Source organism: Panthera tigris, chromosome A1 (assembly GCF_018350195.1).
Source record: "Panthera tigris isolate Pti1 chromosome A1, P.tigris_Pti1_mat1.1, whole genome shotgun sequence".
Classification (NCBI taxonomy): domain Eukaryota; kingdom Metazoa; phylum Chordata; class Mammalia; order Carnivora; family Felidae; genus Panthera; species Panthera tigris.
In genome coordinates this window covers 201,346,461-201,366,973 of record NC_056660.1, presented here as the reverse complement: position 1 = coordinate 201,366,973, position 20,513 = coordinate 201,346,461, and the positions used below count along the sequence as shown (strand labels likewise).

Below are 20,513 nucleotides of genomic sequence, written 5' to 3'. Positions count from 1 at the left end.
TTCAAAAATAGTAGCTATCAGATTACATTAGTTTTCTAGGGCTGCCATAACAAATACCACAGAGTGGGTGCCTTAACCAACAGAAATTTCTTTTCCTACAGCTCTGGAGGCTAGATGTCCAAGATCAAGGTGTCGCCAGATTGTGGTTCTCCTGAGGTCTCTCTCCTGGTCTTCCAAATGAGCCCTTATTTCTGTGTCCTCAAATTGCCTTTTCTTTGTGCTCACATCCCTGCTGTCTTTCCGTGTCCAATTTCCCTTTCTTATAAAGACACTGGTCAGATTGGAGTAGTGCCCAACCTAACAGCCTCATTTTAACTTAATCAGCTCTTTAAAGACCCTATCTCCAAATACATTTTGAGAGACTAGAGGTTTGGGCTTCAACATATGAATTTGCAGGAAACACATAAATACATAGTTTGCAAGCAGAATTACTTTGGAACACTTTACTCAATAGTAAATTTCAAAGCCAAAAAAAGTCAAATATTTATGTGACCTCTTAATGTGAAAAGTTGACATAGCTGGAGGGAAACAATTATTTTCAAAACAAACATTAATCATAACCACAAATACCTTCTAAAGAAGAAACAGCATTCAGGAGAGGTTTAGTGTGGTAAAGTCTAGTAAATTATCAAAGTGATTCCCTCTGGATATAAAAGGCAAAATTCTTCCTTCACCCATTGCCTAAAAATAGAAAAACAAAGACAAATGCACAATATTCTGAATTGAAAAGTTACTGGTGTTCAGAGGTTGTTCATTGGAAGTGAAAGAGATACTGTAAGAAGAAGGGAAAAAAATGACTGATGGAAAGCAGTGAATCCATACAGCAAGGCACCATCAGAGGGACACTGCCATTAGACTCCCTCCTGATAAGGAAGTAACTAATGCAATTCTAAGAAGAATGGCATCTGATATTAAATATAAAGGTGTTTCCTTATGTATGATGCAATTACTCTCTACTTTGGCCAAACCTGTAGTAAATCTTGTAAATGTCTGCTACATATATGGCATATGGTAAACTGGAGAATCAAGAGAAGGAAAGCACATGTACATACAGCATACCATAAAGTGTAATGCTGAAAAGCAGTATTAAATTTAAATATCACCTATGAAGACATTTATGATAAATTAAAATGACGATGATGATGATGACAACAACAATGATTATGATTATATAGAGACCTTTCAAATATCTGTGGTAATACTGGAGACAGGATGGGAATAACATTTTGTGAGATGGGACAAACACATATTATTCATTTTACTAATGTGGCCTTAGATGCTTTGATGCCTTAGAGGCATCTGTGTTATATCATCCAACCACAGAAAACAAACTATGGTGTTTTGTTATGAGATCTCCTAAATATGAATGTCTTCCTTCTTTTTTCATGAGAATCTTGGATCTCTAGAATGTTAGTGGACCTTCTTTTTCCATGAGAATTTTGACTGTCCTTATCAGACATCTGTTCCCTTCCGTTCAAAACCTAATTTTTCCCTAATATTGCCTTCAAGAAAGGATCTTTGATCATTCTCAGTCACTCAAAACTTTTTAGAATTAAATTGGTTAATAGCCTAAGAATATGTAATAAATGCTAAGGGTAAAGGAGGTGAAGAATTTAATACTATCAGCTATCATAGGTTAGTATCTTAGCATTTTAGGTTCTCTTTTTAATAGCTTCCCTTCCTACATTAACAACTAGCTGAAGCAATGTCCATCAAAAATCAGGACATATTATTTATAAGAAAGAAGTCTAAGGGAGAGAGAGGGGAAAAGCAAAATGAGACAAGTGGAAGTGGATTGTACAAATCATTATACCTTTATCTAATCAATTCCCCTAAATTCCATTCACTTTTGTTTTATTTCTTAAGTCAGAACAAGCATCACCAATGAAATACTTGTGGCAAGTTTAAAGTAGTAAAACTAAACCACACTAATATGACCCTATATTTACATTTCCACCATTAAATTACTTATTGACTGTCAGCCTTAAGATTTCTTATGGACAGCCGTTTTCCACTCAGTACACGGAAATATGAATGTGAAAGTGTGTTATTTTAAAAAATCAATTAACTGTTTTGACAGCATGACACAAAAATGCCAGTCTCAAGTCAGTGCTATTGCCTGCGAAACTGTGAGAAACCTCATGGATGACTGAATACTACAGAAGATTAGGGGGTGATATAGCCTTGCTCATAATGGAATTTTTGAAGGAAATCAAGTGCATGACGACTCCAGAAATAATAATGTTCTTGAGGTTCACGATGGCTAAATCCACTTTTGAAAAAACATTGGCACTTAATATAAAAGTCTCCTCCCTTACATGGGAACTAAGGATGACACATCTTGCACATAATTCTACTTGATGAGCAAAGGACATTTTTTGTTTCCACTGTGTTATAATTGTGCCATCACAGAAATTTGGAGGAATTATTCTAACTTTGTATGCATGTAATGACTCAAATTTCACTCTTATAATCAAAGCATAAGCTTAAATTTTCTAAAGCCTATAATTTTATAAATATACATATACTAAATTTGGTAAGATAAAAATTCTCTCCAATTCTTTACAAGGAGGTAACTTTCTAGTTCAAACAGCAATAAAAACCCATTTCAAATCTTCTCAGCCATGTAGTAAAATGATTACAGCTGTTGACTTTTTATGTTTATTTTTCAGGTAAATAGAGGAATTGTTCAAAGTAGAGACAAAGAAAGAGGCAATATGAACAAAACAAACACAAAACCATAACAAAACAGATAGCTGGAAAAAAACTACAGAAATTGAAAGAAAGAAAGAATAACCAAGATTTAAGCCTTCATTTAATATTTCCATGCATATGTATACGTGTTCATTGAAGTTTTAAATAAATATTATCTGTAGGTAGAAGGATCATGGGTCATTACTGTTTTTTTTCTTCATACTCTCACTTGCTTCCAGTTTTTCCATAATAAACTTGTATTGATTTTTAATCAGAAAAAAATGTTACTTAACAGAAAATCAATCTTATTTTTTAATAATAAAATGTTAGATTTTGTACAGAATTCTGTATTACTTTAGAAGAGTGAACTAATCTCATTTCTTTAGTTTTCATTTTTACTGTTATACACAAAAGTATTGAAATTAAATATCAAAAATGAAAAGAAGATCAGTTGTTGACATTTGTCTATCCTGAAAACAGGAAACTTAGGCAGAAGGTATAACCACCACACTCCAGCCTCACTCCTCACAAAAACACACACAACCATGTGTCAAGGCAGGTTAAATGAATGGGAAAAGAATCAGATGGTGATTGATGCTGTACGTCACACACAGATTACAACAGTAGGTGAAGCCAAGTTCTTATTTGAAAGAAGCATCCTCTCCAAAATACCACTGGTTTAGGTCATTTGTGAAAGTCCTTTCTATTTATAGGGTGGCTCATTTAATGCACTGTCATTTTTATGGTGTATTATATAAACAATACATTCTTTCTAAAATAGTTTGTATTTTTAAACAAATATATTTTATAATGGCATGCATATATAAATTAATGCTTTATACAGATCTTAGTGGTTATTCAATGAAATGTTAATAATAACAATGAACCTCTCCTCTGGGAAAAAGGGGAAAAATCCAGATTCTGTGTTCATTATTAAGTTACTGGTTTGGGTGGATGAATTTCTTTCATAATTTTGATAATATATTCTGTATATGTGTCTACATAGGAAAGAAAAACTATTCACTCTTTCTGGTTCTTGGGGTTTTTTTTAATATTTACTTATTCTTGAGAGACACAGAGAGAGACTGTGAGCAGGGGAGGGGCAGAGAGAGAGAGAGAGAGAGAGAGAGGGACTAAGAGACAGAATCTGAACCTGGCTCCAGGCTCTGAGCCGCCAGCACAAAGGCCGACGCAGGGCTGGAACACCCGAACCACAAGATCACATGAGCCAAAGTTGGACACTTAACTGACTGAGCCACCCAGGTGCCCCAGTTTCTAATTCTTGTTTTTAATCACAGTCTTCAAAGACTGGAAGTTAGGCGGTGCCTGGGTGCTTCAGTCAGTTAAGCATCCGACTTTTGCTCACGTCATGATCTCGCGGTTCATGAGTTCGAGCCTGCATCAGGCTCTGTGCTGACCGCTCAGAGCCTGGAGCCAGCTTCAGATTCTGTCTCTCTCTCTCTCTCTCTCTGCGCCTCTCCTGCTCACACACTGTCTCTCAAGAATAAATAAACATTAAAAAATTTTTTAATTGGGAATTAATTTTTTCATATCATTTCCTTATATATATATTTCACAGATGAAAAGTTTTTAGTTGTTTATTTCTTAACAAAAATATACATTCTATAATTATAAAACCTCAGAAAAACCATTCATTTTGCTTAATGCCCTCAAATCCCAAAAAGCTGATTAAATATCTAAAGTAAGATATGCAATTTAAGAATTGCATTGATGATGATTTACCAAAAAAAAAATGCTTTGTAACTTTATCATCTCAGGGTCAAACTGAAATTTACTTTATATATATTTTTTCACAAACAGAGTGCAAGAATTAATATTTATTATATTAGCACTTAACTTTAATGGTTAAAATTAATGGTAGTTTCCTTTGGTAAGTATTTTATATAAATTCATTCAGTCACGGGGCGCCTGGGTGGCTCGGTCGGTTAAGCGTCCGACTTCAGCTCAGGTCACGATCTCGCGGTCCGTGGGTTCGAGCCCCGCGTTGGGCTCTGGGCCGATGGCTCAGAGCCTGGAGCCTGCTTCCGATTCTGTGTCTCCCTCTCTCTCTGCCCCTCCCCCGTTCATGCTCTGTCTCTCTCTGTCTCAAAAATAAATAAACGTTAAAAAAATTTAAAAAAAAAAAATAAATAAATAAATTCATTCAGTCATTTAATAAATATTTGTTGGAACATCTTCTACGTGTCAAGAGTATAGTGGTAATAAGTCAGACAAATTCTCTACAGTGGAAGAAGCAGACAGGTATATTATATGTTATTATAATTTGGGTGTAGAAGGAAAATTAAAGAACAAAGCAAGACACTATGAGGGAAAAGGATGGATACTCTTCCAGAACAAATGGTCAGTGACAAGAAACCCGAAGGAAATAAAGGGTGGAGCCATGAGAAGACCTGGGGGGACTAGTACCAGGCAGAAGGAACCACATACACAAATGTTTCAAGAGGGAACAAGCTGAGGTTCACCTTGGGGCTTATGCATTCAATATCTCAACTCTCTGAAGTAGGTACTGTTAGGATTCCCTCTCAATACATGAGGAAAGGGAGGATCAGAGAGGCTAAATTATTCATGAAGATCTCATGGCTAGAAAATATTAAAACCCAGATTTGCACACAGGTAATCTGATTCCAGAATTCAAACTGAGAATCTATCAACAAATTATGTCACTTATGTGAATACTTGACTCCAGTGGCTGGTCTACGATTCTATAGTCCTGAATATTAAGGTAAAAAAAATCAATTAAACATATACTTTACATAAATAATTTCTTATGATCTACAAGCTTTAAAAATTAGGGAACCAGATTCAAATGCAGATTTTTTTAAACCAATTAGTATAAAATGCATTTTATATTAATTTTATTCTGTTAAAAATGGCAGACTGATAACTTAGATCTCCAGCTATTACTATTAAGTCATCAACTGAGTAGTTTTCATGAAGCCAGAATAAGAATCTCAGGATACAAACTGGGGTTCACACCGCAGGTAAACAGTAAGTGGTTCCAACAACAAAATTTAGAAAAATGCACGAAGCCAAGCAACAAACCATAAAGATCGTCATGCCTCACAGAAGAAAGCACTTATTTCAGAATCTATGAGTTACTCCTGCCCAGATACGCCATGCCCATCTTTTCCACCCACATCCACACACCCACCGTCTTTATACCCCTCTCTCCCTCTGATCTCTTTGGTTTCTCAAATACCTTGTTGTTTTCCCTGGTTAATATGGTATCAATCTCTCCTGTCTTCTCTTACTACTGCCTTTGTTTCCCTCCTGCTTTCTCTTTTCTCACTTACTTCTTGCAATGTTCTCACATGGCTATATAACTCAAGATAGCCACTGGGGCCCCCAATAATAACTAGAATGTACCTTAATAGAAGTATGTATGTCTGTATTTGTGTGAATGAGCATTTGTGATTGACAATTTGTAATTAGTGACATCCACTCAAAAATTAGAATTTTTGGCCAATTAGTACTTTCTTATAAGGCCTTCTTAGTAAGCTCTTGCATTTCCAAATAACGTTTGTGCTATATGACAAAAGAAACACCGTAGGGCAGATCATAATTACTGATAAGTGATAAGATGAGAAACATTTCAATTAACCAATCCAATATGCTTGTACCAAGTTCCTACTAACTTAAATCCTCAAGGGGTAACAGCATGCTAATAAAATAGGAATATCCTAAAGGAACTAAATAAAGTGTGTGATATGATCCAACAACAAACTGAAACAGACCAATGCCTTCAATTTATAAACCTACTCTTAAGAAGTGCAAAGGCAAGGAAATAATTCTAAGGGTAGAAAAAGCTTCATGTCTAGATAATACCTATAGAATTTTCTCTCCACCCCCTTTCCCTTTAGTTGTCTATAGCAATGCTTCTTAGACTTGTATGAAAGGTTTATTGACGGACTTCAGATGCAGAATGTGGGCATATGCTAACCAGGCAGAAAGGGATAAAAATAAAGGTTAGAAAAAAAGGTTAGCTAGAGAGGTCAGTGCCTCAAACCTAGTCAGTCAAAGGAAGTCTTCCAAAAGCCAGGAATAATCTTAGCAAGGTGCTCCAGGTCTGAAAAGTGTCCACCCGGGAAACTTTACAGAGAGCCAGTGAGCTGGAAAGGAAAAGCAGAAGACCGAGTAGTAAATGTTGTTGATTAGTTTTCCCTTGTGTAGATCAGAAACACTAAAAAGAAAAACAAGCCATTCTTGTCTTTTGGCTGACTGAATCACTCAGATTTCAGAGCCTGGATATCAGGGTTTTCTTCTGGAACCTATCCTTAAAACATCTGTCTGCTCGAATTGCTCCCCAACATGACCCAGTGCTCCAGCATAACTGATGTTTCCATATTTTTCAGAGGTAACATGATGATTTTTTATATTTTTATACTCTTCTCCCCAGACTCCCTTCTCTCCACACATCACTTATCTACCTCCCTTTCAGCAACCCTCTCATTACTCCTCCTTCCTTTAAGACTCTGCAGATCCCTCAGGCTCCCCCCTCTTTGAACTGTCTGTCAAAATAACTATATGTCTGCCACATCTGACATAATAGCATATTTCTTTGTCTGTTTTTAATACTATCCAACATAACCCCCAACACATATTCAACATTTTTAAAATAATTAGGTCAATTCTGCTTCTCGCCAATGTTAGCTCATCTATTCATTAACAGAGTAAAATAAAGATCAAGAAGTCTTAATTTTTACTCAATTTGCTCAAAACAACTATTACTAACCCATCCTAATGGTATATCTCTGAAGAATTCTTGCCGAATTAACTCTTTTAAAAATGATGCCCCTAAAGGGCACCTGGATGGCTCAGTCGGTTGGACATCCGACTTCGGCTCAGGTCATGATCTTGCAGTTCACGAGTTCGAGCTCTACATCGGGCTCTGTGCTGACAGCTTGGGATTCTGTCTCCCTCTCTCTGTGCCCCTCCCCTGCTTGCTCTCTCTCTCTCTCTCTCTCTCTCTCTCTCTCAAAATAAATAAAAATAAACTTAAAAAGAAGGAAGTAAAATGGGAAGACCTGCTCATTGACTGGATGAGAAGGCAAGGGAAGACAAAATTCAGATAGCCAATGTTTTGGGGTTGAGTTGGTAGTGACACAAATAAGATGGAGAATTAGGAGAACAAACCAGTTGGTGGCGAGGGATAACAAGTTGAGACTGTACATGCTGCACTTGAGTTAACTTCTGCACCTAAGTGGAGAAGTTAACTTCTGCACCTAAATGGAGAAGTTCAGCAGCAAGTAGAATCAAAATCCAAACTCTATTATGGGAGTTTGGGTTTAGATGTGGATTTTCCTGGGAGATCATCCAGGAAGACAAAGTAGAATAAGAGATTATCAGTGTGTCTGGGTGGCTCATTCAGTTAAGCGACCGACTTCGGCTCAGGTCATATCTCGCAGTCTGTGAGTTCAAGCCCCACGTTGGGCTCTGTGCTGACAGCTCGGAGCCTGGAGCCTGCTTCAGATTCTGTGTCTCCCTCTCTCTCTGCCCCTCCCCTGCCCATGCTATGTCTCTCTGTGTCTCTGAAATATATATAAACTTTTAAAAAATGATGCTTATAAGTCAAGCCAAATAGCATATGTTACATGATCTCAGAAGCTTATTTATAACTATATGTTTATGGGAAGAAGACAGCTAGTAGTGCACAGTGGGTGACTTTTCTTCTTGCTTGCTTAACATTTTACATTTTTTGTAAGAAATTACAAAGAAGAATGTCTTTCTTCACTGCGTTTCCTCATGGGGAAATGGTATGTGCAAAAATAAACTTACGCTGCTTCTAGCACTGCTATTGTTAATATTGCTAAGGTATCAGGTGTTGTTCCCAGTAAACACACTGGAGACATTACTGCCACTGGTAAGCACACTGAAGACAAGGTTTGCTTTATGTTGCAGATATATTTTTTTGAAACAACACTTCAGTGCTTTTTTGTACTGTGTTCCTAGAGCCAAAACAGGCTATTTTCTCTGCCCTGTAACTTCTATTTCAAACCAAAGACAATGGACTATTTACGCTTTCCAAACTTCAATAGTAGAAAATCTGGCATGGCTTGACTAACCTTACACAAAACCATCAGGCCAAACATTGAGTCACGAAACAGAAAAATAAAGTGATAAAAGATCATACTGGAATCATCAGTAAAATACATGCTAGTCATACAGTCAATATATGATGAAGGGCCAGTGCCATATTGCGTGGTTGTGTGTGTGTGTATGTGTGTGTGTTTGTGTATAGTCACATTTTATGCACATAAAAAAATAAGTCTTCAGAGGGAAATCATAAGATCCAGGAGGCAGTAGTGTAAGTAATGCAGAAATGGTCTTGCTGAGTGGTACTCCTTGGGAGCAGAATGATCAATAACCTTGTGTGACATTTGGTAAGAGAAAAAAAGGCTTCTGTTTCTGAGTCTCTAAAACTGAAAAGAAATCATTGTAACAATTTAGCATAGACATTTTACTTTCTTTGTATTCTTAACTGAATAAAAAAATTTCAGTTACGTAAAATGTATAAAGTAGGTTAGAAAATGAAGGGCAGAGAGAAATCACATTGACAGTCACTGACATTTTATCCACTGGCTCACCTGAAGCTAATATCTGTACTTTTAGGACAAGCATATGCTGGTAGTTAGCCAAGGCATATGTCAGGATCTTAAAGTGTGATGTTGATGTAATCGAATCATCTGCATCATTCTGACTTCTTTAAACTCTCAATTTTCATATTGAAAGTAACAATAAGTAGTTCTACTCGGCTCCAAGATACAAGGTTCCGTCTCCTCACAACTATGTTGCTCCTGTCTTAAGTCAGATTTTGTCATTACTTCAGACATTTTGCTCTCTCATTCTTATTTCTCTGGGCTGAGGACAAGCAGAAAACTATGGTTCTTTCTGAGGCTTCAGCTCTTGTTCTTTCTTTTCGTAGCTGGCCACCTTCTCTCCACTACTGCTTATCTGCAAATAGCTTATTTGTAAATAACTTATTTGCAAAGACAAGTTGTTTTCTTTCCATGGATAATATGACACTGATCCCCATTCAGGTGTTAGCTGGTTATTATGTTTGTAATAATCACTGGGTTAGTCACTCATAGCAAAAGAATAAGAATTTTTTTGAATCAAGTAGTAAGACAATGCTATTTGTTTGCATACAAATTTGTATACTGCATCTTGAAATCTAGTTTGGGGAAGGAGAATCAGAGAGAACATTATAGCATGTTCATACATGGAAAGTCCAAGTATCTAAAGATATCAGTTCTCCCCTAACTGATCTTTAGATTCAAAAAATCCAAAAGTATCCATAAAGGATATTTGAGGAGTTTTACAAGCTGATTCTAAATTGTATGTAAAAGAGCAAAAACACAGACGTAATCAAGATGCCTTGAAGAAGAAAATCAAGGCAAGTGAAGTTGCTCTACCATACATCAAGGCTTACTAGAAAGCTATAGCCACTAGGAGAGACAGCTGGGGTTTACAGTGGAGAAATGATTAGGGGAACAAAACAGAATAGTGATCCCAGAAACTTGATTTACAACAGGATGGTTACTGAAGGATCAAGCATTAATGAGGACGTGGTGCACCGGGAACTTTTATCCAATGTTCATAAGACTATAAATTGGTATAGCTGCTTTAGAAAACAGCTCAGCATTGTTTTGTAAAGCTGAAGATATATATTCCCCACAGCTCAGAAACTGTGCTCCTATTTTGTATCCTCAATGTACTCATTCACAGGTGAACCAGAAACATACATGAATATTCATGGTGGTATGGTTCATTATAAATCGAGACTATTAACAACCTATATATTATTCAACAGGATATAACTTTGGGTAGATAGAGCAGTAAAAATGAATAAAACATAACTATGTGCCACGGTATGAACAAATCACAGAATGCTGAGTATCAAGGGTAAGTTTGCAGAAGGCTTTTTATGCTATGACACCACTTTTACAAACTTCAGAACCAAACAGCCTATTGTTTAGGAATATGTGCATATGTGGTGAAAATGATCTTCAAACCCAGGATAAAAAACACAAAATTCAGGATAGTAGCTAACTAGGCGGTAACTAGTAAGAGGAGAGTGTTATATACAAGTAGCTTCACTGGTACTAATCGTATTCTAATTCTTTAGATGTGAGTCTTTGATAAGTATTTTATTATTATACTTCATAACTTATTCAAATATTTAAATACATTATTTGGTAGTACATATTTATGTATTCAATATTATATCAAATAAAGTTTTAAAATCCAGAAACAAAACAATATATGCATCATCATCACTTAAATAAGAACACACAAAAAAATTATACATTTAAACATATAACAAATTTGGAAAGATTCCCAGCAAACTTATAATAGTTTTTGCCTCTGGGAAGGAGAATGGATCCATAAAGAGTAACACTTTCTTTGAAAGTGTTTTTCTTTTTTTGTTATTTTTTTCTGCATAATAAGAAGGCACTCATGTACTTTTGTTCCATTTGTTTTTAAATATTAATAAAATTTAAACATGGAAAAATTTCTAAATATAAATCTATGCAGGTTATTTGCATTACAGGATATAAAAAAAGAAGTACTGTACTCCAGGTTTGACTTATTGCAAATAATGTAATATGATATCCGCAACTTTTTTTATATTTGGCAAGTAAAAGTTGGACTAGAGATTATACTGATTCACTCCAAAGAGAGAGAGCTCAAGTACTTCTAGACTGTAAGGCCTCAGACTCTTTCTTGAATAGAATATGAAACTGAAAGTCTAGGATTGTTGGGGGATGCTTAAATATCTAGAAGATGCTGTTAAGACGTTCATCGAGCTACGTAAAACTTTTTAAGAGAATATATAAGTGAATGTAATAGCCTGACATACTTGAGCTATTTATAACAAATTTCTCTGCATCAGAGGGAAGGGATCTCCTGAAGAGGCCCCAAATAAATTAAACGCCCTTTGCCTTCTTTTAATTCTGTTTTATTAAGAAATAAAACCAAGAGTCAATCTAGAGATCAAAACATTATCCTTCTTCCTGAGAGGTCAAAGAGTAGAGTGTATTCTACTCACTTTAGCCAATACGGCTCATTAATATGTGAACAGAGCTGACTTTCCCATTCAGCCTGTCAATCCTAGCAAATGTTCCCTAGAAGGGGCGAGCTCCTACAAGAACACTGGAATAACCTTTAGCCTGTAATTCAACCACCCTGAGAGGAAGAGTCCTGCCGAACCCACCTTCCCACATTTACCCCCTTACATAAGTCACTCCACCTCCCAGAGGGGCTTAAGGGAATAAAAAGAGAGAAACAAGAAATGTCACACAGTTCTTTTTTCCATCTAGAAGGTGACACTCTCCCTCTCCCCATTCCCAACAGAAAATCATACTCTAGGTTGTTCCTCAAGGTATTACTCCTGGATGCATCTGCAAGGTCTGAGAACATGATAGAAATGCAGATTTGTGGATCTGCCCCAAACCAGACTATGAAGGTGGGTCCCAGCAGTCTGTGTTTCAACAAGCCTCCTGGTTATCTGAATGCACCTTAAGTGTGAGAATCTCATTATGTACACAAACTTAATATTCTCTGCTTCAACGTGAAGAAAAATGTGATACTCTGTCTAAACTATAGATTTGATTAAATGAAAAGGGTAAATCGCTGGGAAAAAAAGAGCCCAGTATTGGAATATTTTTCCCACTAACTTGTTCTTTTAAATTAGATCAAATACCCTGACATTCCTGCATTTACAGCTACAGTGATAAGGTTGAACCAAATGATTTCTGTACTCTCTTTAAGCTCAAATTTTCTGATCTTATTTGATCTCTGAAAGTGCAAAAATCGTATTCAAACATTGTCTTAAATATTACTTAATCATTCCTCTAGCCCTGTCTTATGCATTCTGCTCCTTTCAGTCATTCTTTATTCAGCAAACAATATATTTGATACCAATTCTGTTGGCTTTGTGGAATGAGGTGAGAAATTCAAAGATGGGTAAAATCCTGACAGAATACACAAATCTAAAAAGTGAATTACAAAGTGGGTAACAGTATCCGATGTAGAAAGAAGGAAAAGAAAGCACTGCTAAAAGTTAGAGAAGAGCTAACATAGCTATTTAGTCAAAAATCAGAACACAGATACAATAATAACAAAAAACAAAAACTTTCAGCTTATTGGTTGGTTAGTGGATTTTTAGCAGTTTAGTAGGAAGGAGCTATTATTTGCATTAGTAAGATTGTTGGCCCTTTATTCTTTGTGAAAAATTACTGTAGAGACAAAAGGCTTTTCACATATTCTTATGAAGAACATACCCCCTTTTCTCTTGCTGATGAATTCCCACCTGAAGAAAGTGAGCTACTGGTTCTGTCATCTCTCTTATTTTGCTAAGGCTGGATTTTAGTTGTGGCTTGCCCTCAAGACCAAGATCAAGCTTCTTGTGCTGTCTGGCTCTGTTCCCTGAAACACTAACAATAAAATCCTTCATCCAAGCGTCATTATCTGAGGTTATTCAAATTCTAGCTTTTATCCTTAATGTTCAAGAAACAACTCAAGTTCCTCTCAGTCTCAAAGTGACCATAATGATTTTCTCAGTTGCTGTGAATGTATGCCATGAATTCATTCAGTTATTTTCATGAATTGAATCCAACTTCTAATAAAAAGTATATTTGGGAGACACATTTTGTTTCTCTGAATTTACCTAGGTTTCTATGGAGAAAGTGGCCCAGGAAAAGTGATTGCTCCAAACTAAAATGGTTATAAATATATATATTTTTTTCAATGTTTACTTGACCTAATTGTCTAGATTTCAACTGTAGTTTGACTATGAGCACTGTAATAAAGAGTAGTGGCAGACCCTCATTTAAAAACACATCTTAAAATCATTTGGAATTAATTTTACATTTATATTCATCCCCAGGATAATCAACCAAATCCTAAAGACAGTTCAAGACAGTGATTCTTCCTCATTCAAAACTTCAGTCCTCCCTTATGGTACCCAAAGTAATAATTACTTTTACTTTCTCAAGATTCCCAAGCAATCTACTTGTTCATTCTTTAATGTATTTCCTTCTGCTATATATTGCAAATCTACTGTGTGCCACACAATCTGCTAAATGCTCTAGAGAATACAACACTATTTAGACATTTCTCTAAAACCTTACAATTTGGAGACAGATGTTTGAATGAAAGTGGCTTAACTATCCATGGAAGGTCCCATAAGCAATATTCATCACAAATCTACTTTTAATAAAGCATTAAACATGCACCCTAATAAGCCAGAACAACAATTCCCAAAATATCTTTTAGCTCTCCAAGAATGCATTAAATTAGGCATACACAAATAACTTTATTGTAGTTACTATAATAATCTTTATAAAAATTTGCTCCACAAAAACATAAATGATTCATTTCCCACCTAAACTACCTGTTTTAAGTGAATGGGTTTAATAGAACATTACAAATAGTCCAAGTTTAGTTAAGGAGTCATAAGACCCTTAGTTTGATGATCTTCCAAGCATGTGACCTTGAAAAAAATCCTCTCTCCAAACTTTAGCCATTTTATCTGTACAAAAGGAGATATTAATACCTGATAACCTTAAATGGACATTGTGACAACCGTGTAAATGATGAAAAGCAGAAGTTAACTGTAACTTGCAAAACAAAGAAAAATATGTGCTGTTATTTATGATTAATGAGCTTAAGAGATAATGGACTGCTTTATTTAACAATTGCATGGTATCCTAAGTAAAGGATTTGTGAAACATTATTCCTTGTTTTCTATGTCCTTTGCAATGAGTCACATCTAAATGCATTGAGGATGATAAAATCTTATTTCTACCTTTCTTCTTCTGTCTTTATGATTATTATTAACAAGTAAAAACACTGACTGCCTGGAGCTTCAGCTCCTTTCCTTGCTCTTTCTCTCTCTCTAGGACAGGTGCTAATGAGTAACAAAATAAGAAAAAGCAGAACATCAGGAGAGTAAGGACTTTCACATTTCACACAGAAGATAATCAAACCCTAAATAATTATAAGTTGATACCAAAAGAGTGAGAATGTCTATGAGTTTCCGTAATTGCTTTTTCTCAAATAGAAATAGCATTTCAACCCTTGTGATATTAACATTTCAGGTTCAGTTCAGATCCTTTAGGGGAACAAATACTTACTGGATATTCCTGAACTGAAGGCTTATTCAAAGGGCACCTTTTTATATAAATCATTTATACATGTTGGAAATAATTTAACCATTCCGAAACCAATACTTCTTTCTCAACTGATTACTTGGCATCATATTTATTTCAAAAGGGCTTATTGTTAAATTATGTTATAAATTACGGGTAAATTTTTTATCTGTTTAGTCTGAAGGGTAACAGACTGGGAAGCCCGGCTGTGTCAGTAAATATATGACTATGAGTAAGTCAAATAAACTCTATAAATCTCTATTATCTTACATATTACATGAGAAGCTAAACTAGTTTTAACTGATCCCTAAATTTACACCTACACCTAAAATTCTGGTTTTTCTTTTTTTCCTTCATATAATTAAGGACCACACATGTACAGTAAAACTATCATCCAAGATCAATCTATGGAAAAATTAATCAGTCATATTTAGAGAAAGGATCTCTCTCTAGAACTCCGAAGTACAAGATTCTAAATATTGTAACCACTGAGCATACAGTTGCACTAAAAAAGCAAATCAGATGGAAAGTTTCTCAGTGTTGGCACTACTGACACTGACCTTGGTAACTACATGGGTGTTGGGCATGGCTGTCCTGGGCATTGCAAGATGTTGAATAGCATTCTTGGCCTCTGCCCTGGAGATCCCAGGAATGTTTCTCCAAATCTGACAATCCAAATTTCCAGACATCACTAAATGTCCACTGGGGGAAAGGGACAGAATCATCTCTATATAAGAACCACTGAAACACAGTAATTGTCAAATTCTTGAATCATCAAGGTTTGTTACTCCAAAATCATTACTTTTTACATAAATCTAATATATTCTTCAAAGACTGAAAATTTCCCTAATTTTCTTCAATTCTGTAAGTAGCATTACCAATGTAACTATTATGCAGTATTTCTGACCATAAAAATAATTTTCCTTAGAATTATATAGTGAAAATATACATATTAATGGAATAAAATATTTTTACTTCTACAGTTATCCTAGAAGATTGTTCATTTTCAAAAGCAAATCCTGGAAGAGCAAATTGTTTGGGGATTTTATTTTTAATAACTGAGCTGCAAAGAGACTAAACTAATAAGAGAAGGTACTTATTATGACAAACATTCAATATGGAAGAAAGCAGGCCTAAGTCTCTGGAAAATTAGACAGCTGTCGGGCCATTTCCTTTCAGAATAATTTTTAATGAAGCAAACTTTTCTTGATGTGGTTTGAAAAAGAAGTATGTACAGGCGTTAGAAGGTGGGACGAGTGTATATAAATCACATGCTGTCCATCTTAAGGACACACAGAGTGACTGTGAGCCACAGTGATTATTCTTAAGCTACAAAGAGTTTTATCTTTTACAGTTTACGTTCTGCAGGTCCACCACCCACTCCTAAGAGGCCTATTTGAAATTAGCAATTCATTACATGATTTGAACTAGTGATACATATATTTGACAGAATGTAGTTTGCACGGCATACTTTTATTAAATTTTGTTAATGTTTACTCATCTTTGAGAGAGAGACAGAGACAGAGCGTTAGCAGGGGAGGGTCAGAAAGAGAGGGAGACACAGAATCCCAAGCAGGCTCCAGGCTCTGAGCTGTCAGCACAGAGCCTGACGCGTGGCTCGAACCCACACACCGCGAGATCATGACCTGGGCCAAAGTCGGACGCTTAACCGACTGAGCCACCCAGGTGCCCCTATTTAAAATTTTTTTAATGTTTTTTTTTTTTTTTTTGAGAGAGAGAGACAGAGTGAGAAAGACAGAGTATGAGCGGCGGCCGGTGGGGGAGGGGGGGGGAGGGGCAGAGAGAGAGGAAGACACAGAATCCCAAGCAGGCTCCAGGCTCTCAGCTGTCAGCGCAGAGCCCCATGCGGGGGTGAAACCCACCAACCACAAGATCATGATCTGAGCCGAAGTCGACACTTAACCAACTGAGCCACCCTGGCGCTCCCCACACCTGTTTGTTTTTTTTTTTTTTAAGCATAACGTACTTTTAAAAAGTAATGCCTGAGTACAAGACATGTCTGTTATGCCCAGAAAATGGAGAACATCTGAAAAGTACTGCCCATTGAAGGTGCCGTGAAACTAACAAAAGAATAGGGTGACAAGTGTTTTAAACACACAAGCAATATATGTAGTTCACAAATGTGCAATTTTAGTCTTCTCTCCCTATTAACATATATTTTCCATGAGACAATATCCCTGGGATCTTTCTGGATGAGTCAGATCAGGGAAAAATTTTTGAATAGCTTCCTTCCCTTACAGACCTCTTCTAAAGTCAAATTAAGTTCAACTTTCCAATCATTCAGAGTTAAATGTAACTTTATAAAAATAAACACAAAATTCTTACCTATACTATTGTTGGCATTATGATTTCATTGTCTTCGTTTTATACACAGGTTGCATTTTCAATCAAGAAGTGAATTGGTATTGATATACCAGTGACTAAGCAGACACGTATCCATGTATAATTTAATGAGTTCATTTCTTCTGTGTGTCTACTTTGATCATCTGCTTACCTGACTGGTCTTTTCAGCTTGAATGTCTCATGGTTAAACCGTGCTCAAATTGAAGTGTGTGAAGGTTCAAATTTTATGTAAATAACAATGTCCTTGTTAACTGATATGTCTCTATTTCCTTGTATAACAACAACTATTCACCTAATCTCATTCCATTCTCAAATTCTGACCCTGTACAGGTACACTGATATGGCTTTTTGAATTAATTATTTACATGCTAGTTCATAAAAGACAATGATTCTAAGCAGTTTCCCTAATAGTTTCAGAAAACAAAAAACGTTTGAGGGAGTGAAGATACATTTGACAAAGACACATTTTTCTCGAATGGTAACATAATAAACAACTTCAAGCCATTCAGTTGCTGCTTGGCGAAATGAGGTGTAATTTTAAAGTAATGACACTGATTTTCCTATGTGTCTTTGGAACTCAACCACATTACCTAAGACTTATACCACGTATGTTAATCCTAAAATTAAAGACAACTAGATCTTGGAAAGTACATTCCTCTAACTTAATAATGCAAGTCATGGTCTATTCTTCATCTCAGTTCCTTAGCTTGCCTTTCTAAACCTAGGTTTCTCCTGGAGAGATGTTTCCTTGGGCTCGTAAGTTTCTGACGGATTCTTGTAAGGCATTCCTTTTTACAGCAAAATTGGTAAAAATAAAATCACTTGTCTTTATTTAGGACCTTCAAAGCATTTTGAGAAAGATCTACCTAACCTTAGTGTATTCCTTTGATGAATAAACACCCATACCTTTATGTGAAGCATCATTTCATGGAAGGAATGTAAATCTTTCATGGAAAGATTTTATTAATATTAATAAATTAATAATTTTATTAATATTAATAAATTAATATTAATAATATGAATAACACCAAGGCATTAAGCCACTTACCCGTGACACTCAATTTGTGACCTACCAGAGATGCTGTCAGTACAGAGCAAGAAGGTCCAAAATTTATGAGCTAAGCAATCTATGCATACTTCATATATACTCAGTAAATATGGTATCTCACACATACTTGAGCACATGAGGTTAACAGGTTATGCAGTCAAATAAACTTGGACTTGAATTCTAATTCCAATATTACTTGGATTGCAACTTAGACATTTGAACCTTTGAAATGAATTTTTGTCAGATTTAATACATAATAAAGATAAAGAGCAATGTCTGACCCACAAAAAGTACACAAAAGTGATAATATTATTAAAACTTTTATTCACTGGAATACAGGTTCCACTGTGAAAATATTTTTCAATATTTTTATTACAGGAGATAGAGTGCATTTTAATTAGTTTATTTCAAATGTTAAAAATCAGTTTGTACTAAAAATACAACTACTCTCCTATAGAGCACTCATAATTTTTTAAAATATAAAGAACTCCTCACTATTAAATTTTGGGTACAACTGCCATAGGCTAAAAGACTGTCTCAGGACCATGTAGTGTATCAAATAGTAATTTAAACTGGAATCAGAGGGTCTGAATTTGAGCCCTGAATTCACCATTACCTACTTGCATGACCTTGGACAAGTCATTTAAAATCATGATCCTAATTTCTTAACCTAAACCATGGGAATAGCCCCTTTTGACCTTTCTAATGCACAAGTTAACAAAAGAAACAAATCAGAACATGCAAAATAATTTTAAAATTCTAAGTACTAAAAGTTTAATCTTTTAAAATAAAACTTGAATAAGAAGAGTAACCTTAAAGCAATAGGGTTCCAGGCAGATGGGAAAACTGCACACTTCCAGGCAGAAGGAAAAAAGACCATCAAAATTAAACCCTGCCTATTCATCCTGGTATAGAAATGAGAACCAACATTTTAGCCAGTAGGACTAATTTCCAGCTTTCCTCTTTCCCGGATTTGTGAACCTCTGCAAAGTTACTTCAATTTTCTTTGATGCATTTTCTTATATATTAAATAAGGTCGCAGGACTGTAAGTTGGCTAGTAAACAGTCCCTTCATCCTTATTAATAAACCCCTTTTAATTTGGTATGGTGGGATATCCCCAGCTAAAGAGAAACAAACAAATGAACAAACCCACCTTATCAGCCTTTTAGCGAGTCACCAATAAGAAATAAGTGGCCCAACAGTGATCAGTGAAATCCTAGGGTTGATTTACGACGAAGGTTCTTTGGAGGAGAACAGACCCAGCTGGTTTGAGCCTTTGCCTTCACCATTTCTCCTACCCCCTTTGCTTGCCTGGATCACAGACATGATGCAAGAGTTGGGGCAGGTATCTTGTCATCATGGAGAGAAAAGCATAGAGCAAAGTTATTTGCTAAGAATGGCTGAAAAGGAAGCTAGAAGAAGCCCAATGGAGGGTCTATAACAACATTGACCACCTACTTCAGTTTTCTTATCTGAGAAAATTAATTTGTTTAATCCACTGCTTATTTTAGTTTTTAGTTACTCATGGTCAAATACAATCTCTAATACTTTTTGCAAGGGTTATATTTGAATTACATATAATATAGAAGAGCAACACGAAAAATATCTGAAATATTTTAAGTAGAAAAAGGTAATGTTTAACTATCAGCCAAGTGTTTCCCTTACCCTGTATTCCTTCTTTCTCCCCATGGAGAAACCCAAACTCTCTGGCACCTACAGGCCCCAGAAAACCATGCTAGAATAGAAAGGAGAGGAAATGTTTGCTTGTTTTATAAGCCTGAAAACTCCAAAATAAACAACACACTTTTTACTGGTAGCTCAACAAAGCCATCTGAGAACAGCTAAAACTGAGAGGGATTTTCAGAATACCATAGCAGATCAATAAAAAATGTGCATGGAAAGGCTAAAAGCAGACTCCAATGAATTCTAAAACAAAAGCAAAAACAAAAACAAACCTAACCAGAAAAATGTACAAGTGTACAACTAAGTTAGGGCATGTCAAAAGAACAGAAGAGCCAACTGAAAGGAATTTTCAGTGGCTAAAGACAGAATACTTGAGAATTACTATGGATACTAATGGCAGAACAACAAAACACATCAAATATGCTTAGATCCTTGATTTCACAATAATTCCAAAAGTAAACATCTAATTGGTCAACTCTGGATTATGTTAGGGGAACTATTTATTTTGAGAACTGATAAATAAAGGTAGACAAACACTTTCCCACCCTTT

At 35.7% G+C, this 20,513-nt stretch overlaps 1 long non-coding RNA gene across 1 annotated transcript in view; it reads right to left on the bottom strand.

Moving 5' to 3' along the window:
• Window positions 1-527: 527 nt before the first annotated feature.
• LOC122231803 overlaps window positions 528-20,513 on the bottom strand; it is a 110,655-nt gene continuing 90,669 nt past the window's right edge. Inside the window, exon 5 of the long non-coding RNA XR_006209052.1 lies at window positions 528-681. This is a non-coding gene — a long non-coding RNA (uncharacterized LOC122231803). The remainder of the gene's footprint in view (window positions 682-20,513) is intronic.